The sequence below is a fragment of the Scyliorhinus torazame genome, chromosome 17 (genome assembly GCF_047496885.1).
Source record: "Scyliorhinus torazame isolate Kashiwa2021f chromosome 17, sScyTor2.1, whole genome shotgun sequence".
NCBI classification, from domain to species: domain Eukaryota; kingdom Metazoa; phylum Chordata; class Chondrichthyes; order Carcharhiniformes; family Scyliorhinidae; genus Scyliorhinus; species Scyliorhinus torazame.
The window spans coordinates 16,692,737-16,705,705 of NC_092723.1; the positions used below are offsets into that span (position 1 = coordinate 16,692,737).

At 49.6% G+C, this 12,969-nt stretch overlaps 1 protein-coding gene across 3 annotated transcripts in view; it reads left to right on the top strand.

Annotated features, from left to right (window-relative positions):
* Positions 1 to 12,969, top strand: part of tmcc2 (transmembrane and coiled-coil domain family 2) — a 204,999-nt gene that overhangs the window by 865 nt on the left and 191,165 nt on the right. The window lies entirely within an intron of this gene.

The window sequence follows — 12,969 nt, forward strand, 5'->3', positions numbered from 1 at the left end:
GTTTGCTCTTGTAGGAGAGAGGCTTGGGAATGGGGGTGATTCATTTGGCAACCCGATTTTAAGGCGCCAAGTCGAAAGCGTGATTCTTGTGATTTCAAAATGTAACCTGAGAATCGAAGAATCACTACAGTGCAGAAGAAGGCCATTCAGCTCATCGAGTCTGCACTGATTGGGGATCAGAGGTTATGGGGAGAATGGGGATGAGAAAATATCAGCCATGATTGAATGGTGGAGCAGACTCGATGGGCCTCGTGGCCTAATACTGCTCCTATGTCTTATGGACCCTCTGAAAGATCATCCTACCCAGCCCACTCCCCTGACCTATGCCCGTAACCCCAACTAGCCTGCAGATATTTCAGAGAATTTACAGTGCAGAAGGAGGCCATTTGGCCCATCGGGTCTGCACCGGCCCGTGGAAAGAGCGCCCTACTTATTTGGACACTTGAGGTGCAATTTTGGACTGTGGGAGGAAACCGAAGCACCCGGAGGAAACCCACACAGACACTGGGAGAAAGTGCAAGCTCCACAGACAAGTGACCCAAGGCTGGAATTGAACCTGGCTCCCTGATGCTATGAGGCAACAGCGCTAACCACTGTGCTGCCCTTGCTTTGAATACGATATTGCTAACTGATCTGTCTGTCGTATTACACCCAAGGGTGGTTTCCAGAGAAGGGCTGTTATCTATTTGTGGTCTGCAGTTTGTTGGAAACTGTAATTTAAATGATTATTGACTGCACTTTTTCTTAATGTGGATTTTTGGAATGGAAATATATGGTCGGGTAAATGGGCAGGGAGGAATTGTTACTCCCTCCATCTTGTGTATTCGGGTCACAGGTGAAAACTGGTAAAAGATATTGAAATTAAATTTTGGTTGGGCATGCTGCAAAAAAGTTTTATTCTTTGATTGAGCCAAAGTGAAACTGCAGATTTGAGCTCTTCATTTCAGCTGGGCAATGATCTATCTGGGTGGGGCAAATTGGCCACTACCTCTGGCAGCAGAGTGGAAAATCAGCCCAGTCTTAATCACTATCCAATAAATCCTGTTGGAAAGTGGGTGTGGATACATTGGTTGAAGTGTCGCCCTAATCTGTGATGTGCTGCACAGTATAATAGCCTGCATAGTCTTGCTGCTTCAACTTTCACATGAGGAATGATCACTGATGCTAGGTCTTGAAATGGCATCATAGCCAGGAAAAGAGCTTTCAGCAGAGGAAGGTAGAAAATCAAATAAATTAATCCACCTTCGGTAATTTGTGCTCATTAAAAATATTACAGATTCACTGTCTTTGTGAGTGCTATAAATGGTTGACAGAGGGCTTAAAACCCTAATCCGGTCTTCCACTTGTGAAAGAAAATTGGTCACGTTTCAATTTTATGATTCATGACATTGTCTGAACCTCTCAATTTTATTACTGTTTTGTAATTCACCAATGGCCATTCACCGCACTCTAGTTATTGCCCCCTTGTGCTCCCATTGCTGATTAATAGAAGCACATACTGCAGTGTATTTTTATAAATAGAGGCTAGTACAGCACATGACATTGAACAGAATGCTCTTATTTCCACGAGGAAGATTAATAACTGTGATATAGTGGAAACGAATAGTGGAAACGAATAGCCTATCATTTTGAACCATGTTTTTAATTTACTATGAATAATAGATACGGTATTGCATTGCTGTGTTCCAAAAATAAGACTCGCAAAACTGACCTACCTACAAGTTAAACTAATTTCTTCTGTTTGTAAATGCACATTCTTGGTGCATGACAGCTGAGGTGGACAACTGTGAATACTTTACTTTTAGCCCACAATAACCCAATCAGTGATAATGTATATAGTAACGGGTGTCGCTATTTTTCCTGCACGTCACCTGCTAAAGTTCCGACTTGCATGGTGGTCAAGATAGATTATTGATCTGATTCATGCTCTTCAGTCTCTGTGTAAAAGTGCCTGCCCTTGGTTTGTCTCTCGCTCCACCCCCAACAGCTCCAAGGTTAAATTGAAAATTTGTGGTGCGAGTGAATTGCCACCTCCAACACCTCAACACCATGTCTACAAATAATCTATACCTTTTCTTTTTTCTTTTTATAAATTTAGAGTACCCAATTCATTTTTTCCAATTAAGGGACAATTTAATGTGGCCAATCCACTTACCCTGCACATCTTTGCGTCGTGGGGGTGAAACCCAGGCAAACACGGGGAGAATGTGTAAACTCCACACGGACAGTGACCCAGAGCCGGGATTGAACCTGGGACCTCGGCGCCGTGAAGCAGCTATGCTTACCACTGCGCCACGGTACTGCCCATCAATACCTTTTGTAATGTTTTCTAACAGTGGGATTGATTCACGTAATAGTGTTTTATTTGTGAGGACAAATACTGAATTTGAAGGAGGTACAATATGGTCGAATAGAAAAAGCTTCTTTAACCCAGTAATATTTTACAATACGTGGCAACTTGGTGCCAAAATAGATTGTCCTGGGGGTGATTGGGTCACAGTTAGCTTCATTCTCTTTTCTGCCCAAATTTGGGAGTTCTTCCTCTTCCCAACCATTGCCATCTGATATTCCCAGTTACATATGAACATGGGATAAGAGCAGGAGTAAACCATGTGAGTCATCAAGACCGCTCTGCCAAACAGCATAATCGCGACTGAACTTGGACTTTCCCACCTGCTTTCATGTTCTTGATGCCCTCAGACACCAAAATTATAGTTTTTTTTTTTAATAAACATTTTATTGAGGTATTTTTGGTATATAAACATTATACATGAAACCATAAACATAGTGCAAAAGCCATTTACCTCTCGTACAGGTCCCACCCTTTTGACCCCCTATTCTAATCTAAGCTACTCCTCCTGCTGACGATTAATTTTCCGCAAAGAAGTCGATGTACGGTTGCCACCCCCGGGTGAACCCTAACAGTGACCCTCTTAAGGCGAACTTGATTTTCTCCAAACAGAGAAAGCTCGCCATGTCCGATAGCCAGGTCTCCGACTTCGGGGGCTTTGAGTCCTTCCGTGCTAATAGTATCCGTCTCCGGGCGACCAGGGAAGCAAAGGCCAGAAAGTCTGCCTCTTTCTCCTCCTGGATTCCCGGGTCTTCTGACACCCTGAAAATCGCCACCTCTGGACTCAGCGCCACCCTTGTTTTTAACGCCGTGGAGATGATGTCCGCAAACCATCCCGAAATCCCCTAAGCTTCTCAATCCCCGCTCTCCGCCATAACCGGAACCCCGGTCCATACACCCCGGGGCAAACCGGTGATTATCAGACTGGGGCCCAGACCGATGCTCCCACATGCCGCCTCCACTGGCCCCAAACTCTTAGGGCCGCCACCACCACTGGGCTGGTGGAGTACCGTGCTGGCGGGAACGGCAGAGGCGCAGTTACCAATGCCCCCTGACACGAAGCTGCCTCCATACGCACCCATGCCGACCCCTCCCCCACTACCCACTTCCTGATCATGGTTATATTAGCCGCCAGTAATAGTTGCTAAAATTTGGCAGTGCCAGCCCGCCCTCTCCCCGACTCCACTCAAGCATTACCTTCCTTACTCGCGGGGTCTTGCCCGCCCAGACAAAGCCCGTGATCACTCTGTTGACCCACTTAAAAAAGGACCGTGGAATAAAGATGGGGAAACACTGAAATACAAATAGGAATCTCGGGAGGACTGTCATCTTCACCGTTTGCACCTTCCCAGCCAGAGACAACGGAAGCGTGTTCCATCTCCGAAAATCGTCCTTCATTTGATCCACCAGCCGGGTCAGATTCAATTTATGCAGCCGGTCCCATTTCCGTGCCACTTGGATGCCTAGGTACCTAAAGCTTCCCTTTATTAACCTAAACGGCAGCTCTCCCAGTCGCCTCTCCTGTCCCCTCGCCTGGACCACAAACATCTCACTCTTTCCCATATTAAGCTTGTACCCTGAAAACCGACCAAATTCCCCCAGAATCCTCATGATTTCTTCCATCCCCTCTATTGGGTCCGAAACGTACAGAAGCAGCCCCCCCCCCGGGCCAGTCCTCTCCAGCCCCTCGAGGCTCTCAAAGCCAATGCCAACGGCTCTATAGCCATCGCAAACAACAGTAGGGAGAGGGGGCATCCCTGTCTCGTTCCCTGGCGCAGTCTAAAATAGTCCGATGTTGTCCTATTCGTCCGTACACTTGCCACAGGAGCCTGATACAGTCAGCTGACCCAGTCAATAAAGCCCCGCCCAAATCCGAATCATCCCAGTATCTCCCACAGATAGTCCCATTCTACCCGATCAAAAGCCTTTTCTGCATCTATTGCAATCACTACCTCCACCTCCCTACCTTCCGGGGGCATCATGATCACATTTAATAGCCTTCTTACATTGGCCACCAACTGCCTGTCCTTAACAAACCCCGTCTGGTCCTCCCAATAACACAATCCTCGATCCGGGAGGACAAGATTTTGGCCAGCAACTTGGCATCTACATTCAACAGGGAGATCGGCCTGTAGGACCCACACAGCTCCGGGTTCTTGTCCCACTTAAGAATCAGCAAAATCATTGCTTGTAACATCGTCGGGGGCAACTTGCCTCATTGAACATCCTCAACAACACCGGCCCCAATATCCCAGAGAACCTTTTATAAAACTCCACTGGGTACCCGTCCGGACCCGGGGCCTTACCCGCCTGCATGGCCTTGAAGCCCTCCACTATCTCCTCCAGCCTGATTGGGGCCCCCAGCCCTTCTACCCGCTCTCCGTCCACCTTTGGGAAATTCAGCCCCTCCAATAAGTGCCTCATCCCCTCCGGCCCCGTAGGGGGTTCCGACTGTACAGCCTGCTGTAGAAATCCCGAAACGTCTTATTCACCCCTACTGAATCACCAACCAGGTTCCGATCTCTGTCCTTTACTTTCCCTAACTCCCTAGCTGCCTCCCTCTTCCTAAGTTGCTGTACAAACATTCTGCTAGCCTTCTCTCCATGTTCATAGATCGTCCCCTCGCCTATCTCAGCTGCTCCACCGCCCTCCCTGTGGTCAGCAAGCTAAACTCCGCCTGTAACCTCCGCCGTTCCCTTAAAAGCCCTGCCTCTGGGGTCTCCGCATACCTCCAATCAATCTGTAGTAACTCCTTTACCAGTCGGCCCATCTCTGCCCTGTCCACCACCTCCCTATGGGCCCGGATAGAGATCTCTTTTCCCCCACCCACACACGCACGCACACGCACACACACCGTCTTCAGTGCTTCCCATACCACCGCTACTGAAATTTCCCCCATGTCATTGACCTGCAGGTAGCTCTGAATACATTTCCTCATTCATTCGCACACCCCTTCATCCGCCAAAGGTTCCACATTCAACCTCCAGTGCGGGTGCTGGTTACTGTCTTTATTAACCTGCAGGTCAACCCAGTGCGGAGCATGGTCTGAGATTGTAATCGTCGAGTACCCATGTCCACCACCCCAGCCAGCAAGGCCCTGCTCAAAATACAGAAATCAATCCGGAAACACACTTAATGCACGTGTGAATAGAAGAACTCCTTCACCCTCTGCTGCACAAATCTCCATGGATCCAACCCCCCATCAGCTCCATGAACCCTCTTAGTTCCTTTGCCATTGCTGGCACCCTGCCAGTTTTCGAGCTTGACTGGTCCAAGCCAGGGTCCATATCTGTTGAAGTCCCCTCCCATGACCAATCTATGCAAGTCCAGGTCCGGTATCTTCCCCAGCATCCTCTTTATAAACTCCACATCATCCCAATTTGGCGCATACACATTTACTAATACCAACTGCACCCCCTCTAGCATCCCACTGATCATAATGTACCGACCTCCCATGTCTGAGACTATTCTACCCGCCTTAAACACCACCCGCTTATTGATCAGGATCGCGACCCCTCTAGTCTTTGAACCTAGTCCCTAGTGAAAGACCTGACTGACCCAGCCTTTCTTTCGTCTAACCTGGTCCATAACTCTAAGGTGCGTCTCCTGCAACATTACCACGTCCACTTTCAATCCCCTAAGATGCGTGAACACGCGTGCCCTTTTGACCGGCCCATTTAACCTCGAACATTCCAGGTGATCAGCCTAGTTGGACTCATTGCAAATGAAAACCTTCACTCACTCAGCTATACTGCTGGTTCCAAATCAATGCAAAAGGCATCATAAACATCTTCCATGAAACGCAAAACGAGAAACTTTTTACAAAAACAGAGAAACAAAAACATGAACGTTGCAGCCAAATTCAAAAGTTCTCAACCCATCACCAGCCCTTTCTTTTTCGCAAATTCCAACGCGTCCTCAGGTGACCTTAAGTAGAAGTGCTGATTCTCATGCGTGACCCAGAGTCGGGCTGGGTATAACAGTCCATACTTCACCTTTTTCTAAAAAAGGATCGACCTCATCTGGCTGAAGCCTGCTCTCCTCTTGGCCACCTCCACACTCGGGTCTTGGTAAACCCGCAGGATGCTATTGTCCTATTTACAGCTCCGTGCCTGCGTGGCCCACTGTAGAATGCGCTCCTTATCCGAGAACCTGTGGAATCTCACCACCATTGCCCTCGGGGGTGGGGTGTCTCCCATTCGTGGCTTCCTCGCGAGTGCTCTGTGAGCCCTATCCACCTCCAAGGGCCGGGAGAATGTCCCATCCCCCAGCACCTTCACAATCATGTCTGCGTATATATGCCCCAGTGTCCGTTCCTTCGGATCCCTCTGGGAGCCCGACGATTCTTAGGTTCTGCTGGCAGGACCTATTTTCTCGGTCCTCCACCTTCTCCATGAGCTTCTTCTGCTGGTCCCTCAGCATCCCCACCTCCAGCTCTACCGCAGTCTGATGTTCCTCCTGTTCAGCCAGCGCCTTCTCCACCTTCTGCATCACCCGATCCTGGGCGTCCAATCTATGCTCCAACCACTCAATCGACTCTTTTATCGGGTCCAAGCAGTCCCGTTTCTGCGTAGCAAAGCCTTCCTTAATGACTTGCATCTGCAGCTCCATAGACTGCTGGGTCGGCAAGCCATAGGTCCGAATCTCTGCAATGCTCTCATCAATTGCAGCTACAGCCCAAGCCTTCTCTATCTTTGTTTCTGCCCTTAAGAACACTTCTCGTCCTTCTCTCCATGCACCGAAGTGGGAATTCAGTAAACAATTGCCACTAACATCCGTTTTACATTTCAAGTCCGGTAGAAAAACGGGGGAAAGGTCCAAAAGTCCGACCAGAGCGGGGGCCACCAAATGTGCGACTTACTCCTTCATAGCCACCACCGGAAGTCCACCAAAATTATAGTTGACCCATCTTTAAACACTGGTCCAGAATTTCAACCATTTGCTCGTCTTTGAGTGAAGATATTTCTCCTTATCTCAGTCTTCAATGATCAATGTCTTAACCTGAGACTGTGCCCCGTGTTCTCGATTTCCCCAGCCAGTGAAAGCAACCTTTCAGTATCTCATCTGCCAAGCTCCTTGTGACTCTTGTATGATTGAATGAGATCACTACTCATTCGTCTAAATTCAACTTACTCGGCCTCTGATCCGAGGACAAACCTCACTCCAGGGAACAGTCCAGTGAAACTTTGCTGTACAGCCTCCAGTGCAGGTTTGGCCTTTGTTGTGTATGGAGCCAAAAACTGCACACCGTATTCTGGGTGTGGTCTCACCAAAGCCCTGTTGCAGCAAGACTTCTTTATTCTTGTACTCTAATTCCCTTGCAATAAAGGCCAACACGCCATTCTCCTTCCTATTGTCGGCTGCATATGTTTGCTAACTTTGAGTTCATCTGCAAGCACACCCAAGCTAAGAGGGGAAGACAATATATTACCAGCTTTGCAATCATCTGCAAAATGTGTAAAATTGTTTTGAGGTGAGTTGCGTGTCATCATTCTCTTTCCAAGCTTGCTTCGCACCTTCCCTTTGGAGAAACAACCTTTTTAATTTTTTCTGCAGATAGATTGAGTTGTGAATTGCAGGCATGAATTTCAGAACTTCCCTGAATATATTATATTTTCTATTTTTTTTCTGTTATCCTTTTTATCTTTTTTTCTTGAAAAATATTTTATTGAGGCATTTATATTATAAAGTTTGACACAATGAACAACCACACACCAAGACCAAAAAACCCAGCCAACAAGGCTTACACAAACATAAGTAACACCCCAACAACAGTTCCCCACCAACCTGCCCCCTACCTTGCCCAACTTCCCCTGTACTATCCTTTTTTGCAGTGAAGCTAAATGCACATGCACGCACCCTTGTAAACCAGAACAAGTGCCTGCACTTCCATTTGGCAGGTCTGGATTATGTATATTCTGATTAGTTATGTGGTGAATTTGTACTGTGGATGGATTTGCTTTATGATGCATTGTGGCAACTTGCCCTCCTTCCTCCTTTGCTGAACTGATTCATTCTGACCCAGTCGTACTTCAACCTAGAACATAGAACATACAGTGCAGACAGAGGCCATTCAGCCCATCGAGTCTGCATCGACTCATTTAGCCCTCACTTCCACCCTATCCCCATAACCCAATAACCCTTCCTCACCTTTATGGACACTAAGGGCAGTTTATCATGGCCAAACCACCTAACCTGCACATCTTTGGACTGTGGGAGGAAACCGGAGCACCAGGAGGAAACCCACGCAGACACTGGGAGAAGATGCAAACTTCGCACAGACAGTGACCCAGCGGGGAATCAAACTTGCGACCCTAGCGCTGTGAAGCCACAGTGCTATCTACTTGTGCTACCGTGCTGCCTAGCCCAGTCTCAGTATTTTGAGAGGAGGTTTAATTTCCCTTGGTCTCTGCATAATTGTTTTGTTACCTTGATGCTTAGCTACTTCAAGTTTAAGTGGAAAAGCAATACCCAAAGCTCCCTCTTCTCCCATGAGAAATTAAAATTACTATTAGATCTCTCAGTGGCCTGGTGACTGAAGACACAATGCCGGGTTGACAGAAACATAGCTGCACTAAGCTGTGGGGATACTGGAGTCCGTTGTGGGTTTCAGATAAGGTGGAAAGAGGGTGAAAAAATGTTAAAGGCATGACATGACCCTTTATCTTCCCTCACTGGTTCTGCCAATGTGGTACTGATATATAGCTCAGAGGGTCTCGGGTAAATTTACTGTGTGTTGGTTTACCACATCTGAATCAGAAAATAAGTTGGTATGCACATTTGACCTCTGTGTCCCAGATAGGAGGGATGAAAATGAACCAGGGATCTTGCTTTGCAACATCTAGGTGGAGTTTGAATACACTGCTGAAACTCATTGTCAGTGCATATTTGTGAAGAATTGTTTATTGGGTTAAGCACTGATGAGTACGAAACTGCATACCAATGAAGCAATAATGACTGGAGAAGCATATAAAATAAGAAATGTGGAACACTTTGGCTTGCCTCTGAATCACTATGTAGCAACTGTCTCAATTCACCATGTACAGTTTATTTGTGGGCTCTTAAAAGGCTCAGATTAGGAACCCCACACAAATGTTTGCTTCAAGGAGCTCTCAAACCATTGTTTCGGAAGTGGGTGGTGCAGGTCTGTTAATCGATTGATGAGATAATTACAAACCCACTCATCAACAACACTCCTCACGTAGCAACTTAGTGGGCAAAGTGTAGTTATCCATTTTTGATCTGATTTTAAAATATCTGTAAAGGACAGGACTTGGGATTGTATATATTTAAGAATTGCCTTTCCATATATGTGCTTGGAATGTAAGATGAAGAGGATGTGAATTGAGCAACATCTTCCTGCTTAGTCATTGACTTGTGAAATAGACTCGTCACTTAGCGCAGTGGACTCTGCCTCAGCAGGAGCTTTCAAAGATTGAATTTCCTAAGTTTCTGATTCAGCAAGGGAAGATATGGATTTTGGGTAGATGGAAATGATTGAATGAAGCTGGCTAGATAACTGAACAATCTGTCTGTTCCTTAGCTGTTATACTCATGGGAATCAAAAGTTTAGAATATTTTCTTTCAGGTGAGATTACATAATTACCACAGTGATCATTCAATGAGTCAGACTGGTACGGATTATTGGTCAGGCATGAATTGGGTCATGACAGGCTGTTGAGCACATAACTCTGAGCTGTTTCATTTCAGTTGCCAACATGTTTGCCGGGGCCATTATAAAAACATTAGCGACGTGTAAGGTGACCAGATTGGCTGAAGTACAGGTTTTAATGGGAAAAAAAAAACACATGTTCATTTCAAGAAATGATCTTGATTCCACCTTCTATAGTGAGAAGTGCAGTTGGAGTCTGGGTTACGGTGCATACTAGTTCTGGAGCAGTGTTGCACATGTTCTCAATCCTGGTATGCTGGTAACACTGTTTGGTATACAGTGCATGCACGCCTGCTGACTGTCAAAAACTACTGTAGGAAAACTGGAGACCCCCAAAGCTCCGAGGAAAACATCACCCAAGAGTCACAGCTATCAAAAGATCAAGAAGAGTGAGGATCGCGGGGGGGAGGGTCACTTGTCTGTATGTCAACATTTACAATTAACACATGTTAAAGCTGATACACGTGAAGCCTCTATCACATTAATCTTCACCGCAGGCCTGCCTGCACCCTGCCCTTATTGGGGGAGGGGCGGAGTGATGGGGCATGGGGGTGAGGAAGGGGTCGAGGGGGGGGTGAGGAGAAGGGGGGAGTGAGGATGAGGGGGGTGAAGGGAGGGTGAGGAGGAGGAGGGGGGTGAAGGGCGGGGCTTGAAGGGGGGGTGAGGAAGGGGCGGTTGAGGAAGGCGGGGAATGGGGGGATGAGGAACAAAGGGAGAATGGGGGGGTGAAGAAGGGGGGGTGGGGGGTAAGGAAGGGGGGACTGGGGTGGTGACAGAAGGGGGAATGGGGTGGTGACAGAAGGGGGAATGGGGGGGTGAGGATGGGGGGCAATTGGGGGAAGTGAGGAAGAGGGGGGAAGTGAGGAAGAGGGGGCAAGTGAGGAAGAGGGGGCAAGTGAGGAAGAGGGGGCAAGTGAGGAAGAGGGGGCAAGTGAGGAAGAGGGGGCAAGTGAGGAAGAGGGGGCAAGTGAGGAAGAGGGGGCAAGTGAGGAAGAGGGGGCAAGTGAGGAAGAGGGGGCAAGTGAGGAAGAGGGGGCAAGTGAGGAAGAGGGGGCAAGTGAGGAAGAGGGGGCAAGTGAGGAAGAGGGGGCAAGTGAGGAAGAGGGGGCAAGTGAGGAAGAGGGGGCAAGTGAGGAAGAGGGGGCAAGTGAGGAAGAGGGGGCAAGTGAGGAAGAGGGGGCAAGTGAGGAAGAGGGGGCAAGTGAGGAAGAGGGGGCAAGTGAGGAAGAGGGGGCAAGTGAGGAAGAGGGGGCAAGTGAGGAAGAGGGGGCAAGTGAGGAAGAGGGGGCAAGTGAGGAAGAGGGGGCAAGTGAGGAAGAGGGGGCAAGTGAGGAAGAGGGGGCAAGTGAGGAAGAGGGGGCAAGTGAGGAAGAGGGGGCAAGTGAGGAAGAGGGGGCAAGTGAGGAAGAGGGGGCAAGTGAGGAAGAGGGGGCAAGTGAGGAAGAGGGGGCAAGTGAGGAAGAGGGGGCAAGTGAGGAAGAGGGGGCAAGTGAGGAAGAGGGGGCAAGTGAGGAAGAGGGGGCAAGTGAGGAAGAGGGGGCAAGTGAGGAAGAGGGGGCAAGTGAGGAAGAGGGGGCAAGTGAGGAAGAGGGGGCAAGTGAGGAAGAGGGGGCAAGTGAGGAAGAGGGGGCAAGTGAGGAAGAGGGGGCAAGTGAGGAAGAGGGGGCAAGTGAGGAAGAGGGGGCAAGTGAGGAAGAGGGGGCAAGTGAGGAAGAGGGGGCAAGTGAGGAAGAGGGGGCAAGTGAGGAAGAGGGGGCAAGTGAGGAAGAGGGGGCAAGTGAGGAAGAGGGGGCAAGTGAGGAAGAGGGGGCAAGTGAGGAAGAGGGGGCAAGTGAGGAAGAGGGGGCAAGTGAGGAAGAGGGGGCAAGTGAGGAAGAGGGGGCAAGTGAGGAAGAGGGGGCAAGTGAGGAAGAGGGGGCAAGTGAGGAAGAGGGGGCAAGTGAGGAAGAGGGGGCAAGTGAGGAAGAGGGGGCAAGTGAGGAAGAGGGGGCAAGTGAGGAAGAGGGGGCAAGTGAGGAAGAGGGGGCAAGTGAGGAAGAGGGGGCAAGTGAGGAAGAGGGGGCAAGTGAGGAAGAGGGGGCAAGTGAGGAAGAGGGGGCAAGTGAGGAAGAGGGGGCAAGTGAGGAAGAGGGGGCAAGTGAGGAAGAGGGGGCAAGTGAGGAAGAGGGGGCAAGTGAGGAAGAGGGGGCAAGTGAGGAAGAGGGGGCAAGTGAGGAAGAGGGGGCAAGTGAGGAAGAGGGGGCAAGTGAGGAAGAGGGGGCAAGTGAGGAAGAGGGGGCAAGTGAGGAAGAGGGGGCAAGTGAGGAAGAGGGGGCAAGTGAGGAAGAGGGGGCAAGTGAGGAAGAGGGGGCAAGTGAGGAAGAGGGGGCAAGTGAGGAAGAGGGGGCAAGTGAGGAAGAGGGGGCAAGTGAGGAAGAGGGGGCAAGTGAGGAAGAGGGGGCAAGTGAGGAAGAGGGGGCAAGTGAGGAAGAGGGGGCAAGTGAGGAAGAGGGGGCAAGTGAGGAAGAGGGGGCAAGTGAGGAAGAGGGGGCAAGTGAGGAAGAGGGGGCAAGTGAGGAAGAGGGGGCAAGTGAGGAAGAGGGGGCAAGTGAGGAAGAGGGGGCAAGTGAGGAAGAGGGGGCAAGTGAGGAAGAGGGGGCAAGTGAGGAAGAGGGGGCAAGTGAGGAAGAGGGGGCAAGTGAGGAAGAGGGGGCAAGTGAGGAAGAGGGGGCAAGTGAGGAAGAGGGGGCAAGTGAGGAAGAGGGGGCAAGTGAGGAAGAGGGGGCAAGTGAGGAAGAGGGGGCAAGTGAGGAAGAGGGGGCAAGTGAGGAAGAGGGGGCAAGTGAGGAAGAGGGGGCAAGTGAGGAAGAGGGGGCAAGTGAGGAAGAGGGGGCAAGTGAGGAAGAGGGGGCAAGTGAGGAAGAGGGGGCAAGTGAGGAAGAGGGGGCAAGTGAGGAAGAGGGGGCAA